Genomic DNA, 14068 nt, shown 5'->3' on the forward strand with positions numbered 1-14068 from the left:
AGGTTACTTATCTCGTACATGCCAGTTTTCGGTTGAGGTTTTTCCACCGTTGTTCGTTCGGTTCCCCACTGATAGTGGTTTTGGGCCATGCTCTCGATAAGCTGGTAAGCATCAGCATAAGGTTTGTTCATTAGTGCACCACCTGCAGCGGCGTCTATTGTTAACCTTGTATTGTATAAGAGACCATTATAAAATGTGTGAATTACTAACCAGTCTTCCAAACCATGGTGTGGGCAAAGTCTCATCATGTCTTTGTATCTTTCCCATGCTTCGAAAAGAGACTCGTTGTCTTTCTGTTTAAATCCGTTTATCTGGGCTCTTAACATAGCTGTTTTGCTTGGCGGAAAATATCGGGCAAGAAAAACTTTCTTCAACTCGTTCCATGTGGTGACTGAGTTGGAAGGAAGAGATTGAAGCCATCTTCTAGCGCTATCTCTTAATGAGAAAGGAAAAAGACGAAGTCGAATTGCCTCTGAAGTGACACCATTAGCTTTAACAGTATCAGCGTATTGAACAAATACGGATAAATGAAGGTTTGGATCTTCGGTAAGATTTCAGAGAATTGGTTCTGTTGCACAGCCTGCAACAGCGAAGGTTTGAGTTCGAAGTTGTTTGCTTCAATTGCGGGCGGAGCAATACTTGAATGCGGTTCATCTTGCGATGGAGCGGCGTAATCTCTAAGAGCACGAGCTGGTTCTGCCATCTCGGTTAAAGAAGGAAGATCTTTGAGATCAGGAAAGTCTATAGGAGGGAGATTGTTTGCAGCACGATATTCCCGAATTCGTCGTAAGACTCGGAGATATAGTTCGATATCGTTGATTCGTAGATAGAGCGGTTCACCTTGTGAGCGAGTGCGTGGCATACAAATCAACGAAAGAAAGAATAGAAGAAAAAGAAACCTTAGTCTCTACAGCGTAACGGAAGAGTTACGATATCGATTGAATAAAAGTCCCCGGCAACGGCGCCAAAAACTTGATCGCTCGACTGTGTGAGTCGAGAATGGGATACAAACTGCAAGTGCACAGTTCTATCGCGTAGTTTTAAAAGATATCGATCCCACAGGGACTTATGAATCGATATACCGTTATCTAAGGTTACTACGTAAATCTAAGGTTAAAAATGTTTGATTGTTTGGGAAAAAACTAAAGGCTAAACTAAGATCTAGATTAAATATTAATAAAACGGATATCGGTATGTAGTTCGTCAAAACTAGGGAATCAAGTCTTTGTCGGTTTCTTGGTTTTTTTTAAAATAAATCGTTTCAGTTAACTTTATTGGTTAAAGGTTTTATCTCAAACTCTCGCTCTGTTGAATAAACCATGATTTTATATTAATGTAGCTGTCACTTATAATTAAGTCAAAAACCATATTTTGAAAACAATAAAGTTGCAGAAACTCTTTTTAAGAAAACACTGACCGTTTTAAACACCCTTATCTCAAACTCTCGCTCTGTTGACTTAGGTTATATAATCAAATCCAAATGCTTAACTCTCGTCCTCACATTCAATCTTTAAAAATACTTTTTGGAAAAGGTCAGAATTTAATTAACTCTAAAACTTGCTCTCGCCCTGATCTAGAATTAATGCCTAACTTACACTGTCCAGTTAAAACCTCAAACTCTCGCTCTATTGATTTTAACTTCTTTATGTCCTTTACTTTTGTAAAACATCTTGTTATTAAACCTGTAAGTTGAGACCGTGAAAAGATTGATTTTAATTTTAAGTTTTAGATAGACCGACTCAGTCTTGATCCCTTATTCTGCTTACTTTACATACCGATACCTAGGCGAATTAGCCAGACATGCTAAATAAACAAGAATACATATCATGCATAAACAGACTCATTCCAGGCAGATAATATAGATAAGTAATAAAACAAAATATTAAATAATGATTAAAGAACCTGAATGCGTAATACAATAGTCTTGAACACTCCACCACAAGCCGGTAGGATTTGTTCTTCGATTCTTCAATTAAACAATAAATTAAACCAAGGAAATAAAACTAGAATCTAACGTAAGGTTAGATCCGATAAAAAGTTGCACAATAGTTTCCGGTGTAGAAACTATTATGCGAAAAATATCTAAATGCTAAAAAGGGAAAGGTAAATTGCAAGGGAAAAAGAATGTAGAACTTGCAAAAGAAATCAATAAAATAAACAATGTTAAGTTGCTGGAAAAGAAAATAAGCAAAAGCGTGAAAAGAAAATTGGCAGAGCTTCGGCAATATGAGCGTGCAAAAACCGAGAGGCCTTTAGGTTTTTGAGATGGCTATTTATATTGGTGCTGGTAACTGCTCCGTTTCTCCAGTTCTTCAACGTGGCTAAATACACGGCGTGGATATAGGAGACCAACTCCTCAACGTCTCTTCTTCAAGTCTTCTGAGGGCGTTACTTTCGCCAAAAAGGTAGTGGAATGGTGTGACGCTCGTCACACCATGTGTGACGTCCGTCACAAGGCTGTTTTGCGTGACGCTCGTCACGCACCCTGTGACGTCCGTCACAGGCACAGCATTGGTGACTTGTGCGCTTTGGGCTGGGCTTTGGCATTTGGTTCCTTTTCTCTCCTTTTTGCACCTTCTTTTCTTCCGTTTTCACTTGTTCTTCAAAATGGACTACCTGAGACAAATAGGAAGAAAATACCACGTAATATCTCATAAAATGCAGTAAACCGAAATAAATAGTCATAGAATTTAATGGAATTAAGTCCTAAAATATGATATAATTTCGTGTTATCATATGCACATAAAAAATTTCATAATTGTTTGATTCATTTCTGTTTTAATATGGAATTTTCATTCTTGATGGTCAATTGTGTGCTTTGAAATTGCCTTTGCCATATCTTGCTCATGTAATGACTTTGCTTGATGTTTTAGACTTGGTTCTTTTTAGGACATGTTCTCACTTGTTTAAATGAGCTTCATGTTGAATATTGGTTGCTGTTTTGACTTTTTGCTTTGTCTTTGACCCTAGCCTTGGTGCTAGTGGTTTGTACTCATCTTTTGAGTTTTGCATTTCAGGTTCAAGCTTCTAGTCTTGATGGTTGATGTTGATCTCATGAATTGAGATGCAAAATTCTTTGTCCACTAACCTTTCTTGTGTTGTAGGATCCTTGGTGATGAGCTCACTTGAGTTGTTGACTTGCATTGTGTATATTGGTTGTCTCACTGTTGTTTGTCTGAATTCCATATTGACTTGTTTAGCTTTTCTTACAGGTACTTTAGCCGTTTTAACTCATTGCTTGAGTTGCATTGCTTGTGGTTGGCATACCACCTAGGTAATCTCTTTAACTCCATGTAGTCTGGAAGACCTGCTATCTTTGGTAGGCACCTGTCTAAATCCCTCCTTAAGAGGCAATGTTTGTGATTGTTTATATTTGTGCCATGTACTTTAAAGACCTCCTAAGTGAAGAGGCATTGGCAGATAGAAGGGATGTGCAATCCATCCCTTGCTATTCAGTTGAGTCTTTCATCTTGCTCGCACTACGTGCTGATGCATTTTGAATAAACACCCAAAATCTTGTATATAGAGTCAGTCATTGTGGAATAGAGTTCCTCATTTTCGACTCCCACACCTTCTTTGATTCAAGCTCACTCAGGCCCGGGTTAAGAGTTGTGAGGTCTAACCCTCATCTCCCATTTCATCTGCTCACCCTGACGGTCAATGTCAGTGGTTAAGAGCCTCAGACACCCCTTCCAGTATTTGGCTTGTTTGTTAAGGTCGATATGACCCCTTGACTAAAGCCCAGCCTTGTATGAGCCGCTTGTTTGCATATAGCGTGTGGTGATTGCTTTTGATGTCTATCTGCTTTTGCTTCTCACCTCCTTTTCTGTAGGAATCGTACGTTTAACTTTCGAGGAAGTTGAACGTGTGTAGAGATAGACTTGAGTTGACTCACTGCCTGTGTGAGTCAAACTCTTGTTAGAGACCTCAACCTAGGGTTATAATTTGCATGATGACTATTAGGCTCGAGTCAGTCTCCCTTTTAGTCCGTTATTCCCTTGGTCTCTGGTTAGGAGAAAGTTTCTCCCCTGTTAAGGGGAACTACGTCACCCTGATCCTCATACCAGATGAGGTACGTAGGCAGGAGATCGTGTGAGATCTCTCCGGGCAACCTTTTTCTTTTTTGCGTGTGTTTTGCTTGACAGCTACTAGGTCCGAGTACCAGACTCCCTATTAGGCTGTGTGTTTCACCCTTTTATTTTTCAACCCTTTTGCTTTGTGTGTGTGTTTGGAGTCTGATGTAAGCCCAACGATTGGCATTCGGTTTCCCGTTTGTGTTGGTGTGTTTGGAGTCTGATGTAAGCCCAGCGATTGGCATTCGGTTTCCCGTTTGTGTTGGTGTGTTTGGAGTCTGATGTAAGCCCAGCGATTGGCATTCGGTTTCCCGTTTGTGTTGGTTTGTTTGGAGTCTGATGTAAGCCCGGCGATTGGCATTCGGTTTCTTGTTTGTGTTTGTGTGTTCGGAGTCGGACGTAAGACCAGTCATTGGCAGTCTGTTTCGATTTGTGAGTTTCTTTTGACGTCTCAGCGTCTTTGCGTGTGTTTTGTTTCGGCGTGCGTTAGCTGAACTACGACAGCTCTGATTCTCATTCCAGATGAGATACGTAGGCATAGGATTCGATATCCTAGCGGGCTTGTTTCCCATTTCCCCGAACTACGTCGACTCTGATGTTTGTGTCTGACAAACTAAGTAGGCTCAGGATGCGACATCCTGCCGAGTCCGCTTCCTCCGTTTTCTTCCACCTGTGTTTTATTCCAGTGTGTGTGCATTCTTTGAGCAGTTATTCAGCAACCTTATTCTATTCTCTTGAGCGTGGATCCCGTCGAGTACGACGGACGTGAGGGGTGCTAATACCTTCCCCTTGCGTAACCGACTCCCGATCCTTGTAATCTCCGGTCGTAAGACCATTTCCTTTCCAGGTTTACTTCGAGCGTTTTCTTTCCCTCCTTTTGGATAAATAACGCACGGTGGCGGCTCTGTTTGTTTGCTTTTTCCCGCCGGTTGTTTTTTCGCGTTATGACAGCTGGCGACTCTGCTGGGGATATACTGAGAAGTTGACCTCTTGCTAGTCCATCTTCCCTAAGCGAGTCAATCCTAGCGCTCTCTAGGATAGTTTTAGTTGCTTTTGCTGCTTTATTTATTGCATTTATGATTATTATACTATGATTGTATATATTTGCATATATGTTTGCATGCATCATATTATCATTGTGCTGGATTCTGTACAGGTTGGTTCCTCTGAGTTGGGGTGGGTGTTCTGAGTGGGGCTAAAACCCAGGCCCGAGTATACACCTAGGATTAGCATGGTCTCACGTTCCTCACATGTTGGGTTGACATGATTGTTGCGACGTGACATACCACAAGCCGGACGAGGTTCTTCTGAGAGGGCTCTTCCTTGTGGAGTTTCCACTATGGTTGGGTTTTATCTCTTTTGAGCTGGTGACTTCGGTGACCGTTCTTTCCCGGATCTTTGGGTTAGACGATCTTATGAGAGCTGCAACGGCACACCCGAAAGGGCAAACCCGTTGAGTATCTTGTCCGATTGTCGAGACCATTATCCGCCTTAGGATGACCTTGTTAGAATTCACCTGTGAGGGGAGGGTTGATTCCTACAGATGCCTGTTCTGTTGGTGACTATTTGATGGTGACTCTGGTTCAGTTGGATCATGGATATTTATTTCTGAGACGCCGGAGTTCTGTCCGCGGTATTTATCAGTGGGGATCCGTTTATTTCAGGATTCCCTGGGTTGATTTAGATGATTTTGTTGTTATCAGTGCAGTGATTTCCGGTGATGGTGGTGATATATCCTCTGGTTCCGTTTATTTCGGAACCTCCCAAGTTGGATTTATGGTTACTCAGTACCTCAGATGGTTGTGATCAATTCAGAAACCGAGATTCAGTACAGTTGATGTTCAGATGACTTGGAGGATGGCACAGTGACTTGCATTCATGCATCTACATCATCCATATTTTGCATTCATCTGCATGTAACCCATGTTTATCCATACTCAAGGTACATTCTCGATTGAGATTCTGGTTGAGAGACATCCGGATGTCAGAATATTATTGTCGAATTTTTATCCGTCTCGATGAAACTAGGATCGAAGGACAGAATGTTCCTCATACAGATAGACATTGCATTCATGCGTGAGTCATAATAACCTGTCTTCTGTTTTGCAGGTGTCAGTTTCTAACGTGTTTGGGTTTACTCAGGAATCATTGCTCGCACACGCCGAATTGTTCCCCTGCATGTAGCTCGTCCGCACAAATACCCTACCAGGCGCAACAGATCCAAACTGATGGATTCATCCAACGCAGACATTCTCGTGTTGAAAGAGAATATGAGTACATTGATCAACGTTATGCAAGGGTTCGCCTTGGGGCAGAAGGCATTGGTTGAGAAGGTGGAAAAGCTCGAGCGGGCTTCGGCTGCCAACAACAGTAATAATCTTGAGGGTGTTTCCAACAACGGTCTTGGTGGTTCTAGGAATGGTGGTGATCCCAGAAGGAAGACTGTTGTTGATGTGGTGATCAATAATGGTGGAGGTTTTGGTTTCGCTGCGGGTGGTGGACCAGGTCCTATGGGCAATAATCTGAAGGATAATCAGTTTCCTCCTTTCTTTGAAGCCCTGGAAGATAAGGAAGCGGATCAGTTCTCCATGTTGAACAAGCAATTTGGTCAGTACGGTGTCCAACCGCCAAACAAAGAGATTCAGGCACTGGCAGAGAAGATCAGGGCTCTGGAAAGCCATGCTACTCCTGGGGCTATCAACATGACAAACATGGGGCTAGTTGAGGGGATTGTGATCCCGCAAAAGTTTAAAGTGCCCACGTTTGACAAATACAATGGGAGTTCTTGTCCGGAAACTCATCTCCAGGCTTTCGTCCGAAAGATATCTGCCTATACAATGGACCAGAAGCTTTGGATGTACTTCTTCCAGGATAGCTTATCTAGTGGATCTCTTGAGTGGTATACCAAGTTGAGATCATCAGATGTCAAGAGCTGGCAGGATCTTGGAGATGCTTTCTTTAAACAATACCAATTCAATGTTGACATGGCTCCTAGCCGTACCCATTTGCAGGGTATATCTCAGAAGTCGAACGAAGGGTTTAAAGAATATGCACAAAGGTGGAGGGAGTTGGCTGCCAGAGTTCAACCACCGTTAGTGGATCGGGAGATGTCTGATCTGTTCATGGGTACCCTGCAAGGGATTTTTGCTGAAAGGATGGTGGGTTGTCCCGTCACTGGCTTTGCGGACATAGTAGTGGCTGGTGAGAGAATTGAAAGTTGGCTGAAAATGGGGAAAATACAGGGAAATGCTCCGTCATCTGGAGTAAAGAAGCCATTTGGGAACGGTCAGCGCAAGAATGAGGGTGAATCGAGTGTTGTGTATGCCCAAAGGGGACACGGTAGGGATCGTTACTACCAGCACACTGCTGCGGTAATAATTCCTGCTGGTAATCAATCGGTACAACAGCAACATCAGCCACCTCAGTAGAGAGCACAGAGAGCGGGGTACCAAGTGAGAGGAAAGGGGATTGATCGTCAATTTGATAGGCCACCCGTGACATATGCTTTGCTGTTTAAAAAGTTGATGGATCTTGGGTTGGTTCAGCCGAGGACGATGGCTCCGGTAAGACCAGATCAAAGGCCTCCTAACTATGATGAGAACGCCAAGTGTGAATTCCATTCCAGTACACCAGGGCATAACATTGAGGGTTGTAGAGCCTTTAAGCATGTTGTCCAAGACTTGGTAGACTCCAAGGCCATTAATTTTGCACCATCGCCGAATGTTAATGCGAATCCCATGTTGGCGCATGGTCAGGGGATGGTGGGTGTAATTGCTGAAGATTCAGATCACTTCTGTGCGGTGGGTGAAGAGACTGACAATGACTGTGAGCTTGATCATTGGATAAAACCGTGTGTACCAGGGATGGAAGTCCAGAACTGGAAGGCCGAAAAGATCATCACTGTCACTCTACATGAAGAGTAGTATTTCTGTTTTTCAATTCTGTTTGCATGAAAGCCATACGTTTTGCCCGAAACGTAATGGTCCATTGTAAGGGCCACCTCATGTGTTTCATTTTACATTGTTTGCATCATTAATAAATGGATGTTTTTCACGTTAAAAGCGGTGTTCCCTGTTTTTCATTTATTTTTGCAGTTTAAAAAACAAATAAAAATGGCAATGGTTATTTTCATTTTTCTTTCTTTTGATCTGTCTCGTTCCGGCTCTAAAGTCATTATTCTCCGGATCTCATTGATAAAAATTCTGTTACACACTCATATGACTTCGACAAACCGAGCTATCATGCCGAAGAAGAAGGCGAAGAAGATTGTGAACTGCCGGAGGAATTAGCCAGGTTGTTGAATTCAGAGGAGAAGGTGATTCAACCGCACGAGGAGCGAGTTGAGATCGTTAATTTGGGCACCGAGGAGGTCTGAAAGGAAGTAAAGGTTGGGGCCGCCTTGGAGGCGAGTGTCAGGAGCGGAGGTGATGCCATTCGGTCTCAAGAACGCCGGTGCCACGTATCAAAGAGCTATGGTGACTTTGTTTCATGGTATGATTCATCATGAAATTGAAGGCTATGTTGATGACATGATAGCAAAGTCCCAAACAGAAGAGGGGCATTCGGTAGACTTGGCCAAGCTGTTTGACTAGTTGAGACAATTCAAACTGAGGTTGAATCCGAGTAAATGCACTTTCAGAGTGTGGTCCGGTAAGTTGTTGAGGCTTATTGTGAAAGAAAGAGGAATCGAGGTTGATCCTGCTAAAAAAAAGGAAATAAAAAGAAAGAAAAAAGTAATACCAGAAATGCCTGAACCGAGAACAGAAAAAGAAGGTTCGTGGTTTCTTAGATAGATTGAATTGCATTCCACGGTTCATATCTCATCTAACAGCCACGTGTGAACCCATATTCAAGCTGTTGAAGAGAAAAGATCAAACGGTCAGGTGGAATGATGTTTTCCAGGCGGCATTTGAAAAATAATAAAAGAATATTCGCAGGAGCCTCCGATTCTGATGCCTCCTGTGGAGGGAGACCATTGATTCCGTACTTGACAGTCCTCGAGGGATCTATGAGGTGTATTGGGGCAGCATGACGAGTCTGGTCGAAAAGAGCATGCAATTTACCTTAGCAAAAAGTTTACCGACTGTGAAACAATATATTCACTGCTCGAGAAAATTTGTTGTACTTTGGCATAGGCTGCTCGCCGACTGAGACAGTATATGTTGGTTCATACCACTTTGTTGATTTCCAAGATGGATCTGATCAAGTATATGTTTGAAAAGCCAGCATTGACCGGACGGGGTGCGAGATGGAAAATGATTTTGTTTGAATACGGCATTCAGTATACCTCTCAGAAAGGCGATAAAGGGGAGTGTATTGTCTGATTACCTCGCCCAACAACCCATTGAGGATTATCAACGGATGAAGTTTGAATTCCCTGATGAGGACATCGAGGTTCTCAAATCGAAAGATTATGAGGAACCGGTCCCGGAGGAGGGGCCTGACCCTGAATCCGAACGGATTCTGATGTCTGATGAGGTTGTTAGCGTGAATGGTATGAGTTGGTGTTGCTTTGGTTACGCCAAAGGGATCCCACATTCATTTTGCTGCCATGTTGACATTTGAATCCACCAACAATGGTGGCTGAGTACAAAGCTTGTATCCAGGGTAGCGATCCTCGGTGTACGTCTACTGGGGCAACACCTTTCTCGCTCGTATATGGGATGGAAGTTGTGCTACCGATTGAGGTTCAAATTCCCTCTTTGAGAGTCCTGATGGATGTGAAATTGCAAGAGGCTGAATGGGTAAGGACTCGGTACAAAGAGTTGAGCCTGATTGAGGAAAAGAGGTTGGCAGCCATTTGTCATGGGCAGTTGTACCAGCAGCGGATGAAGCGTGCTTTTGACCGAAAGGTGCGACCTCGGGTATATCATGTGGGAGATATGGTGCTGAAAAGGATCCTTCCTCCTCATAACGATCGTAGGGGCAAGTGGACACAATCATGAAGGTCCATTCGTGGTCAAGAAGGTTTTCTCTGGTGGAGCCTTGTTGTTGACGACCATGGATGACGAAGATTTTCCATCCCCTGTGAATGCGTGTAGGTGTTTAAATTGGCTGCATTATATGGTAAAACACTAGATGGTTACTAATGTTGGTTACTAATGTCTTGACTGATGTCATGACATGTATGTGTGACTACAGTGTAGTTACTGCAGGACTAGCTAATACAGGATCTATTGAATGTCAAACTGGATGCTGTGACATTCATACCTGTCAACAGATACTAAGGAATAGAACAGCAGGAGTTCTGTTAGAACTTAGTATTTATTTGCAGTCTGGTTATCAAGGAAAGACCAGACCTGGCATAAGGCCTACTGACTGAATGTCAAACTGGATGTTATGACATTCATCATTGACAGCAGCTACTGGACATTAGACAGAGTGGTGCTCTGCTATACTTCAGCATGTAACTTAGTTTGTTCTTCAAGAGAATAACAGAATTAACGTTAGGCCAAATGTAATGTTAAGTTGGTCACTTTGTCATTTATTAATGTAAGCTGTTACTGTAGTATGGTCATTTTGATCATGTACAGGTCAGCAAAATTGTACAGTCTGTTTTGTGAAGAAAAAAACAGACTCAGCATATGGACCTTGATGTCAAGTTGAATGTCGTTGGACATTCATTCCTGACAGCATATGCTATATTGTAGGTTGTTCAGTTTTCTGTTTCAGCTTTTCTTGGGCTATTCTTCAGGAAGTCAACAGCTTAGAGAAAATCCAGGAAACCAACAACCAAGCTACAATTAAGGAACCTAACAAATAGCCTATTTGTTAGCTCACTAATATGTGGAAATTAGTTAGAATCCTATGTGGCATTATTTGTGGAGGTCTTGAGATATTTTAGGAACTAAATATGGAGATATTTTAGGAACTAAATATGGAGATATTTTAGGAACTAAAAGATTGAAGACCTTGTGTGTAGCAGAAAGTTTCTGCTGATGTTGTAACAGCAAAGGAGAAGTTTGCTGCGATTTCTGAAGGCCCAAATCCACTTGGGTGATTAGGTTATAAATAGCTGATTATAATCTAGTCTTTGTAAGCCTCCTAGAATGAATTTTTAGGGGTGTGTGTAAGGTAAACCTCCCAACCTGTGGGATGGTTACCATGTGTTTCTCAGTGGTAAAAGCTGAGAGTTTTTGTAACTCATGCCTGTAGGCAAGAGTGATTATGTGCTTGAACGAAGCTGTGAAGCAAGTTCAAGTTGGTTAGCATTACATTGTGATTGTAGTGATAGGAATGGAAACTGGAGGTTTCTATCTAGGAGTTCCTAGGTATAGATTGCATTGGGTAGGGATTAAGTGATAAGTTGTAAACGGGTGAGTTTAGCTTTGAATTGATACTACCAATAGTGGATCTTCTTCCTAACTTGGTATGCCCCCAGACGTAGGTGATGTTGCACCGAACTGGGTTAACAATTACTTGTGTTTTTACCTTTCGCATGTTATAATTTTGCCAGTTATAAATTAAGGTAAACCTGTAATGCTGTAACAGATGATGTTCAAATCAATGTTGAGACATCATGCTGATAACTGTGCAGGCTCAACAGAAGTAAGTGCTATGTTTGATCTCTGCTGTGCCTGTGTACCAGATGGACAGAACTGGGTGTTCTTCCATTCTATGGTGATATAGTAGCAGATGTCGTGACATCTGTGAATGTGTGCATATCAGTACTAGGTTGTAATTTGTATAACTGTCTTGTTGTATTAGTTTCAATGTTAGATTAGATGTCATTACTTGGAGTAGAACATCTGAACTCTGACTACACCAGAATTTCAATTGGTATCAGAGCAGGCATCCTGTTCTGCTTCTGGATGAGATCCATGGGTGATACTTTCTGGTATCTTGCAAGGAGTTATGTTAGTACTGATGCTGGAACCGGTGAAAGGTTCTGTAATTTCCCTGAATGGTCCCTTGAAGTAGGTGGATGGACTGTTCATGACAGGAATGGTGAGTACCTGTCTCTGGAGGGTGGCAATTGGCCTGTATGTGGGACAGCTGTGCCAGTATTGAATCACATTCAAACTTGGTATGGTGTTGGAGGCTGATCTGGTGAAGTGTGTGGTCATAGGTTGAGTTGTATTATGATTTCCGTTGCATAATACCTGGCAAAACTCAAACTCTGATGTTGTTTCCCCTCATGTGGATGAAAGGCTGCTGTATTCAAGATCTCATCATAATCTACTGAAGATGTCAAAGATACTTGAGTCCCCTCAAGTCCACTCATCATGACGTTCTCACTTCAGGATGGTAAGAATCACTTAATCACTGATTCTCTTACTCACTTGAGTAGGGTGTATGAAGACCTTGAAGACCTTCAAGGAAGGTTTGTTCCAAGGAGGTGGAACCAATGTTCTATGTGATGTTAGAACATGTTGTTCAACAAGTATGCAGCTACTGGTTGAAGAGCAGATGTTTTAGGGTCCAAACAATGGGATAATTCTGTTTGGAACCTACTCCTGACCTGGAAGAGGAGACATCTGTGTGTGCTAAGTTGACAAGAGCAGGGTCAACTGGGTGTGTGCTCAAGAAGGTCATCCCTAGAAGTTGAGCTGGTTGAGATGTGACATTGTGCAATCTCCTGCTGTTAGGCATCTTCCTGCAGTTTGATCAGGATTGGATAGTTGTTCCCTGAAGTACTATGGTGTGTTGGAAGACAAGTCTCCTGGATGTTAGCAGTCAATAATGGGGTAACCTGATTGTGATATCATTTAAGGGGGTTGGAACCATGAATCTTGCTATTCAAACACCACGTTCAGAAGTGGCAGTTCTTACTAGGAGTGAGAATATGAAGATTCAGAGGTTGGTTGAGGTAATATGCTCTGGCAATGCATATCTACTATTGACTGGTGTTGTTTGTCTTACTAGTACTTATGGTCAGCTGAAGTCTGATTGGCGTGATTGGAGGAGTTAGTTGCCACTGGTAAGGGATGATGAATGTCATGTTGAGACATTTGTGTACAATGCATGGATATTGGTGTGGAGTTTCCATGATTGTTAATTTGAGGGGGAGTTTTGGTTAACCTCCTCTCGTTTGGTCAGCCAAGGGTCTGGTTGGCTGTTGACCTGTGTCACATGGGTTCTGGTTGGTGTGTGACACATTTGCAAGGAAGGATTCATCTCTCTCATTCCTAAGGGTGAATCTAATCTAGAAAGAGTCTCAAGACTATTAAGGTGCTTGCAAGCAGAAGATGTTGACACTAGAAGAGTATCCTCAAAGCATTCTTATGGTGGAAGTATCTGAAAGGATAATTGGGAAAGGATTTAAGATCAATGTCTACTTGTGTCAAGTACAAGTATTTAATTGATTATCCTTGGAGGTCAAGATAACTGATGTTCTTAAAGACGTTGGAACATCTCTTCTTCAAGACCCTGTGCAGAATCACAGGAAGGATAGTACATTGGGGTATGATCTATCTCTTTGGTGGCAGCAAAAGCGTATGATCTCTGAAAAGGTTTCCTGGCAAGAAACATGTTCAGCCTTGGTGTGTACAAGAAGAAGAAGACATCATAGTCTTGATGGTGGTTACTTGGATCAGTTTATTTCTGATCTAGGTAAGGAAGTGCATTAGCTTATGCACACTGTGGAGTCAAGAACAAGTGGCAGCAGTCTTGACATCATGGAAACAGCCTTGCTTTAGGATGTGGAATCCTTGGTATAGCTGAAGGGTTAGTTTCTAACTGGTCCTTCTGAAGACTCATGCATCAGAGTGTCTGATGTCTTTGGAGAAGAAGCAGGGATTCATCAAGGTGTGAGCTTGAATGACTTAACTGCAAACCTGCAGGATGGAGGTTGTTTACTCAAACTTGGTTCCACAATCAAGTCTATGAGAACATTGAACTCTTGTTCTGTGAGGGGAGGAAGTTCTTTCAAGTGGCAGAAGAAGGAGCTGAATTCAACAGCTAGATGTCAAACCACAATGTTGTGACATTTGGCTCAACATCAGACTCTAAGTTGGTGAAGTGGCACATCAACTTGAGATAGAAAGGTCTACAGG

The 14068-nt window shown here is 42.3% G+C and overlaps 1 pseudogene; it reads left to right on the plus strand.

The window, feature by feature from the left end:
* The first annotated feature begins 219 nt into the window (after window positions 1-219).
* On the plus strand, window positions 220-319 carry LOC127077180 (uncharacterized; annotated as a pseudogene).
* Window positions 320-14068: the final 13749 nt, after the last annotated feature.

Source organism: Lathyrus oleraceus, chromosome 4 (genome assembly GCF_024323335.1).
Source record: "Lathyrus oleraceus cultivar Zhongwan6 chromosome 4, CAAS_Psat_ZW6_1.0, whole genome shotgun sequence".
Taxonomy (NCBI): domain Eukaryota; kingdom Viridiplantae; phylum Streptophyta; class Magnoliopsida; order Fabales; family Fabaceae; genus Lathyrus; species Lathyrus oleraceus.